At 46.3% G+C, this 8,921-nt stretch overlaps 1 pseudogene; it reads right to left on the reverse strand.

The window, feature by feature from the left end:
* Positions 1-2,134: 2,134 nt before the first annotated feature.
* On the reverse strand, positions 2,135-3,120 carry LOC137167548 (probable G-protein coupled receptor 174; annotated as a pseudogene).
* Between the last annotated feature and the right edge of the window lie 5,801 nt (positions 3,121-8,921).

Below are 8,921 nucleotides of genomic sequence, written 5' to 3' on the forward strand. Positions count from 1 at the left end.
AGATCATTTTAAATTCTAATTCTGTCCTCCAAAGCACTTGCAACCCCATTCAGATTGGTATCCTTCGCAAACTTTATAAGTGTACTCTCTATCCCATTATCCAAATCCGTTATGAAGATATTGAATAGAACTGGACCCAGGACCAATCCTTGCAGGACCCCACTCAATATGCCCTTCCAGCTTGATTGTGAACCATTGATAACTACTGTTTGTGTAAACTTTTCCAGCCAGTTGTGCACCCACCTTATAGTAGGTTCATCTAGGCTATATTTCGCTAATTTATTTATGAGAAGATCATGTGAGAAGTATCAAAAGCTTTACTAAAGTTGAGATATATCATACTTACTACTTCCCCCCGCCCCCCCTTCACAAGACTTCTTACCCTATCAAAGAAGAATATTAGGTTGATTTGACATAAATTGTTCTTGACAAATCTATGTTGACTGTTACTTATTACCTGTATTTTTTCCTAGGTACTTACAAATTAATTGTTTGATTATTTGCTCTATTATCTTTTAAGGTACTGAAGTTAAGCTGGCTGGTCTAGAATTTTCTGGGTTGTCCTTATTTCCTTTTTATAGATTAGGTACTATATTTGCCCTTTTTCCACTCCTCTGGGATCTCTCCCATCCTCCACAAATTTTTCGAAGATAATCACCAATGGTTCATAGATCTCTTTAGCCAATTCCATAAGTATTCTAGAATATATTTCATCAGGCCCTGCCAACTTGAAGATATCTAGCTTGTCTAATTAATTCTTAACTTGCTGAGGGAGAGGGGGCTCTCTGGACACCTCTCCTCCCCCCATGTCCCACTGGCTATTGTTACCCTCTCTTCTTCCTCAGTTGGCGGCCTTTGTATAAGCTCTCTGAGGGTATCTGCCCACGGGCAGAAGGCTGGCTCCTCCTCTTCCCTTCCCCTTGCAAGAGAGGAGAATCTGGTTGGAAACCAGACCAGTCTCTCAGGAAGCCCCTAGATATTGAGATCTAAAGGCTCAGTCTCCCAGGACTGTTGCCCATTTGCAGGGCTTACCTTCTGCATCCCTCCCTGTGGCTTATTGCTTTGCTTTGCTTTCAGTCAGGGCAGCTTTGGGAGTGATGCATCTCATGGCTGTCTCCCTTCTCAGCTGGACTACGTCTGTTATCAGCAGCCCTTGGGCAGGGCAGGGCAGGGCAGGGCAGCCTTCTTCCTGTTCACTGTCCCTTCCTGTGGTAAATTCCCCCCTTTTAAGTGCCTCCTCTGAAGAAGCCTTGCAGGTATATCTCATTAACATGGAACATGCCTGGAGGAGCTTGTTAGCTTCCTTCATACCAATGTGAGGACATGTCCCTTCACATATTTGACTTGGCTGTCTGGGTGGAAATCAAAGGGTTGGATTGCATCAAGGGACCTGTGCTTTTGGCTTCTGCATAACCAGTAAAGTACTGTAGCAGTTATTTCTGCTCGATTGGTGAATCTAATCATTAGAAATAACCACCAGTTTTGGGGAGTGCCTGCCCCATTCTTTGCAGTTTACCTTAACTGAGTCAAGGTTAACTGAGTTAACCTACAGGTCAAGATCACAGACCTTAATAATGTCTCTTTTAAAAAATATAAACTCTCCTGAACTCTTTTTTTAGATATGCTTCCCATGGGATCCTATCTACCAATTCTCTGTGTTTGCTGAAGTCTGCCTTCTCAAAGTCCGTTGTGTTTATTCTGCTGTTTACTCTCCTACTATTCTGTAGAATCATGGATTCATCATTTCATGATCACTTTCACCCAAGTTGCCTTCCACCATCAGATTGCCAACTACTTCCTCTGTTTGTCAGAATCAAATCCAGAATAGCCTCTCCCTAGTCCTTTTCTCCACCTTCTGTAATAAAAATTGTCTCCAATGCATTCCAAGAACTTCTTGAATAATCTGTGACAGTTGGATAATCATGACTGTGATGCTGGCAAATCAAGTGGGCCAATAAGCTGGGCCACAGGAATACGATGTTGAACATTGACGTTCTTTCAATCATTTCAGAAAGTGCAATGTTAATATCATAGAATCATAGAATTGGAAGGGACCTCAGGAGGTCATCTAGTTCAACCCCCTGCTCAAAGCAGAACTAACCTCAGCTAAATAATATCCTACCACTTTACCTTATTACACAGTTCTGGACTGCTTTTTTGCATAACTTCTGTTGTGTAACTGAATACTGTCATGCAAATCTTGTCTTGAAAGTCGTCTTCTGAATTCATCTGTAGTAAAGTAGTATATGCCTGGGTTTACAAAGGAAAGCAAACTGGCAAGACACAAAGCCACTGCATGAAATATTGAAATCACATTTTGGGCATGTGGGTTTTTTATCTGATGTGATTTAACAAGGAAATCTAAAGGAAAACTGATATGATAAGGTGCAAAGCAAATCAGAAATACCACAGCACAGGTGAGGATCATCTTTAAAGCCTTTTTTTTTCCTCTCCAAAGTCATGGGAAATGGAATTCTTTTCTTTTAATGATAGGATAGTCTTCCAAGAGCAATACAGAATTATCAGCAGAGGGGTTACAAACCCAATCATCTCACCTATGGTCATCATCACAATGGAGTTGGAAAGTTTAATATCATTTATGGGGAGGTCTGCAAAGCACTTATTACTGATATTCATCTCATTATAGTTAAATCTTAAAAGAGGAAAAGGCAAACAGCCAATGCAGACTACAATCCACCCAGCGATACTGATGTACACATCATATATGCGTTTGTAGTCACTGAATTTGAAGGGATACATAAGAAACAAAAATCGTCTTATGCTGATGCAAACCAAGAAGTAGATGCTTGCATACATATCTACATACTTAAGGTAGAAACAAACTATACAGACACCTCCTCCAAAGGGCCATGTTCTAGACACGTAATAGAAAATCCTTAGAGGCAGGGATAAAACTTGTGCTAAATCAGCAATGGCTAGATTGATCATAAATATCACAGCCCTTTTAGTTTCTTTCATGTAGCCATAAAAGATCCACAGAGCTAAAACGTTCCCTATTAATCCAGGGACCAGAATCAAAGTGTATGTAATTGCATAGTAACACTTAACGTCAGTATTGTTGTAACAGATTGAGCTGTCAGTTGTCATGTTTATTTTCATTTAGTACAGATGAGAACTCTAATGAGACATTTAGGTTATCAGTGGAATTTCCAGCTACCTTCACATTTCTTAGAAAGCTAACGTTTACAAATATTGAAAAAGATGCAAATTTAACACATTTATTTGTCTTGTTCCTTTGCATCCACTTGCTTTCCTGTCCAGCATTATTTTGCTCTTCAGTGTTTTTTTTTTTTTTGTCTACTTTGTGTTCATTTAACTATGTAAAACTGTTGCTTACAAGGCTTGAAAACATTATTCCTCTGAATCTTCTTGCTGACCAGGTTGTCCTGAGGTACAGACTGCATATGACATTTCCTTCAGCCTTAACTTTTACGTTGAGGTTTCAGTTTCTATGTCTTCTATTCTGATTTTGGAATCATGCTCGTTCCTTTACCTGCGCCGCATCTCTTCCTTCGGCCTGCCCCGCCGGCGGCTCCCGCGAGCCGCCTTCCTCCATGGGCACGGACAGCGTGAGGCCGTCAGGCTCCAGCGTGTCGAACAAAGGCTGGGGCAAAGGGGTGTCCTCCTCGGAACTGTCGCTAATGTAGCGCTTTCTACGCCTGGGGGCCAAGAACTGAGGAGCCAAAACAAATTTCGAAGGTCTCATGGGGGTGGTGAAGGCGTCCATGTTCCCCTCTCAGTGGTTTTCCACGAGCTGTGAACCACGCGGTCTCGAAAATGAGACGCTTTAAAGGCCCCCAAAATTCTGGGGGGCGGGGCTGCGCCGCCGCCGCGCGAACATCCCCATTGGTGCACCTTTCCCTTCTGGGACAGCCTAAGCCCGCACCACTTGGGGGATGGGGGCGCCCTGCTCCTCGCCATACCCTCGCTGAGCCAATCCCAGCTCTTGGCACAAATTCAAAAACACTTGCTGGTCCAACCCCAGCTCTTGGCGTGAAGCACCTGCTGATTGGCGGAGGGGTCGCACCGACCGCTTCCGGTCATCTGACTATCTGGGGTCCAATGCCTCTCTCGGGGTGGTCCCTTGGGGTTAAACCCTCTCCCATTGATGGGAAGTGGGCAGGGGGCGTTCTTGGAAGGATTGCACCAACCGCTTCCGGGCAGATGCCCATCTGGGGTCCAATCCCATTCTCGGGGTGGTCCCCTCGTGCGAAACCCTCTCCCATTGGTGGGGAGCAGCTGGGGGCCATTCTCGGAGGGCAGTCGCACCACCCGCTTCCGGGCAGGTGCTCATCTTGATCAGGAAGTCATAACCCGAGGAGGGACCGGATGTCAGGTGACCTGAAGGGGGTGGGACTTCCAGTGACAGAGGTGGGTAAGGTGGGAGTTCCGGTCATGGGACCATTGATCGAAGGGCAGATAAGGTGGGCCTTCTGGTCACGTGACGTTTGATTGAAGGTAGGCCCTTTGTACTACTGGCGTCTGTGCCCCTCATTATTTTGAATGACCCAGCCTATCATCTGGTGCCCTGGCTTCTGAAACCCTGACCTGAGGTGAGAGCACCTGGCAGAAGCAGGGTTAATGAAAACATGCGCAGGTGCCAGATGGTGGTAGAATCTGCATTTGGCTGACTAAAGGCAGGAAGGCTCTGCCTTCAAACCTGTTGTTATGTTAGTGTGCAGAGTGCCAGGTCTGTGTCCTGCATGATATATGCAAGGAGTGGGTCAATCGTTGTTTTGGTTTATGGGCCTGCTACAGAAAGTGCACCTTTGATAAGATGGGTGGGGTACAGAAGAGTGTGGGAAGTGAGAGATGCCCAGTGTGCCCACTTTTGTGCTATGCAGGGAGAATGATTATCATAAAGAATAATATAAGGTCATCATCAGTGTGTTGTATAGGTCGGCCAGTGAGACTCAATCTATTTCACCATTGCTACTGGTTTTCTAATGATATGTGATATTGATCTGAAGCTTTCTTAGAAGTTTTGCTCTGAAATTCCTCTCTCTCTATTGTCTGCAAAGCACTCACAGATCAAGAGACTGAGCAGCAGAAATAACTTAATCAGCACATTCAGCCCAACTGTCATAATGTGAAGAAAGAAAATAACCCACCTCCCTCCACCAAAAATATATACTGTATTTCACATGTAAGAATGTAGTTGCTCATGGCCAGTGCACCTGCTCTCCTTTACCCATTGATGTTTGGTTGTGGAGTGCAGTGGACACACCTGCCCATGTACCTGCATGGAGTGTTTCATTCTCCACCCAGAATTGCTTATTGGGCAAGCTAGGACAAAACGCCTGAGAGCAGGGACTAGGGAAACATCAAGGTTTGAATCTGCAGCTGTCTGCTGCTGAATAACATGACAAGCAGCTGCTCCATCAGCTGTTACTCTTATAGTTGTAGCAGTCAGTCCTGCTGTCTCATAAAGCAGTCATAGCCAATGAAGGATTGCAATATTATACAGGAAGAATTGGATAACCATCAGGACTAGAGTAAAAGAAATTAAATGAAATTTAATAGTGCAAAATGGAAGGCTAGGCACTTTGGGACGCATAGCAGGAATTTCTGCTATAAACTGCTCAGCTACTGGAAACAGCTGAGGAATACAGAGACCTGAGTGTATTATAGAATGATAGATTCATAGAGTTGGAAGGGACCTCAGGAGGTCATCTAGTCCAACCTCCTGCTCAAAGCAGGACTAACCTCCGTTAAATAATCCCAGCGAGGGTTTTGTCAAGCCGCAGCTTAAAAACTTCTAAATATGGAGATTCCACCACCTCCCTAGGTAACCCATTCCAGTGCTTCACCACCCTCCTAGTGAAAAACTTTTTCCTAATGTCCAACCTAGACCTCTCCCCTGTTGCTCCTTGTTCTGTCGTCTGCCACCACTGACAACAGCCTAGCTCCATCCTCCCTGGAACCCCCTTTCAGCTAATTAAAGGCTGCTCTCAAATCCTCCCTCATTCTTCTCTTCTGCAGGCTAAACAAGCCTAGTTTCCTCAGCCTCTCCTCATATGTCTTGTGCTCCAACCCCTTAATTATTTTTGTTGCCCTCCGCTAGACTCTCTCCAACTTCTCCACATCCTTGTTGTAGTGGGGGGTCCAAAACTGGACACAATACTCCAAGTGCGGCCTCACCAGTGCCGAATAGACAGGAATAATCACTTCCAATGAGCTGCTGGCAATGCTCCTACTAATGCAACCCAATATGCTATTAGCCTTCTTGGCAACCAGAGCACACTGATGGCTCATATCCAGCTTTTTATCCACTGTAACCCCCAGGTCCTTCTCTGCAGAACTGCTGCCTAGCTCGTCGGTCCCGAGTCTGTAGCTGTGCATTGGATTCTTCTGTCCTAAGTGCACGACTCTGCACTTGTCGAACCTCATCAGATTATTTTTGCCCCAATCCTCCAGTCTGTTTAGGTCCTTCTGTATCCTATCCCTACCTTCCAGGGTATCTACCACTCCCCCCATCTAAGTGTCATCTGCAAACTTGCTGAGGGTGCAATCTACCCCATCTTCTGTTATTAAAACACTCTTTGTCACTCTCAAGGTGACCGGTGTATGGCTTCATTAGTCAAGGGAGCAAGGGGTAAGCAGGATCCCCCCGGATCACTATGGGCATTTCCACACCCCAAATCTCAATTTTTTGGTTGGGGAAGAAAGTTCCCGCCTGCATCATAGAGAACAGCCCTGAGTTACAAAATACACGAGTGTCATGCACCTTCCCAGACCACCCCACATAGATGTCTGTGAAATAACCCTTGTGATCCACAAGCCTCTGCAGGACCATGGAAAAGTACCCCTTGCGGTTTATGTACTCGGTCGCTAGGTGTGTAGGCGCTAAGATGAGGATGTGCATCCCATCAATACCCCCCCACCCGTTTGGGAACCCCATCATGACAAACCCTTCCACTATGTCCTGCACATTTTGTAGCAGAAGTCTATTGATGGCACTGCACACTTGATTCATGGCTATGCCCACTGTAGATTTACCGACTCCAAATTGATTCCCAACCGAGCAGTAACAGTCGGGAGTTGCCAGCTTCCAGAGAGTGATGGCGACTCTCTTCTCCATCATCAGAGCTTGTCTCAAGCGAGCGTTCACGCTGGTAAGTGTGAACGCAAGAGACCAGCGCACACACTGTAGTGTGTACACTCCACTGTGATTTCTAAAAGTCGCCGGCTGAAAATCGAATGAAACAAAGTCAACTTCCCGCAGCAGTGCAGATATAGCCGCAGTAGCATCAATTGAGTGGGTTTAGTGAAGACACGCTCAGTCGATTGCCGCCCGCTCTCCTGTTGACACTGGTACTCCATGGGAAGGAGAAGTGTAAGTTACATTGACAGGAGAGCATCTCCCATTGACTTAGCATAGTGAAGACAGTGCTACTCAATGTAAGATACATCAACCTCAGTTACTTACATAACATAATTTGTGTACTTTACATAGACCTGGCTGCATAATGAAGACAAACACTAATTCAAGAAAGAAAAACATTTTTCTTTTCTGATTGAGACGTGGAAGTACGGACAATAACTTTCTCTGATTGCTGTCAGGAGCAACTGAAATGCATAAGGGAAGCACTGAATGTCACACTGAAAATAAAACTGATCAGCTTTGTGGGAGAGACTTAAGGAGATAAGCACTCAACAGGTCTCTTCTCTTGGGCAAGACTAGCCAGAAATTGCTCTCCTCTGGCTCTCATCCTGTCAGCTGGGTAACAAAGAGCTATTTACCCACATGAAGTGCTTTGAGTGCCCCTCAGGTCCCTGGGCTCCTAGCATGGCTGCTGGCTGTGAGGGTTGGCTGTGAGATTTGTTTACTAAATTGCTTGAGAGGTCTATGTGTTTCTGTACCATTCTCTAAGGCACTGGTCCCCAAACTGTGGGGTGCAGCGCTCTATGAGGACATGGAGGAACATTCGGGGGAGGCACAGTGGGTCCCAGGCCAGCCCCCAATAGGGGCGGGAAGGCAGCACCACCCAGCCCCACTCTGTCCCCAGCTTCGCTCCACCATGGGCTACAGCTCTGTATGTGGCACGAGATCTGCTCCGGAGTGCTATCCATGGCCCCACTGCTGCCCCCACATCGCAAGCCACAGCTCTGGTCCTACCCACCTTCCCTGTCTTGCCCCCGGGACACAGCTCTGCTCCCAGCCATAACTCCCAACCACCACTTTCAGCCCCCACTCCTGCTCTGCCTCCAGCCAGCTCTGACCTCATTCCCTCAGGCCAGCTCTGCCTTTAGCTCCAGCTGCTCCCCCATTTCCAGTTCTGCCTCCAGCTCCACCTTCAGCCCAAGCTCCTCTGCTGAGCAAACTGTACAGTAATGAGGCGGGGAGGGAGGGGGGAAGTAGCCAGATTCCATTACTGGTAAGGGACCATGATTGGAAAAGTTTTGGGCACCACTGCTCTAAGGTCAGGAATGTGCTTACTATTCTAGCCAACCCCTAGTGCATCACTGTTCTTCCAAGGCTGACTCTAAACCTAGAACTCCATCAAGGCCTACAGGGAGATTTGCCACCACTCAGGGTTAAGTGCTGTATTACAATACAACTGTAGAAAGAGATTTAAAATATTTTGTGCCATGTACAGGCCGGGTGCTGCCACGTTAGGCCAACGAGAGGTATGAGACTCTCTCTGCCTGCTCTGCTTCCCCCCACCCTGACACCCAGTGTCCACAAAATGGTACCCACAGGAGAGACTTTAAGGGTTTAATTAAAGTGTTTGTAAAACGGTAATTCAATTAAAGGGTTAATTTCCCTGAAGTTTCCAGTTTCACAATCATTGCACAAACATGCCACTGCCTACCTGGCTTCCCATGCTGCTTGGTACAGTGTTTCTCTCCCAGTCTACTGTAGCCCTCCATCCTCCCCTGCTCAAGATGATGGCATG

The sequence above is a fragment of the Emydura macquarii genome, unplaced genomic scaffold (assembly GCF_026122565.2).
Source record: "Emydura macquarii macquarii isolate MOO-44397 ecotype Brisbane River unplaced genomic scaffold, CSIRO-AGI_Emac_v2 contig_2935, whole genome shotgun sequence".
Classification (NCBI taxonomy): domain Eukaryota; kingdom Metazoa; phylum Chordata; order Testudines; family Chelidae; genus Emydura; species Emydura macquarii.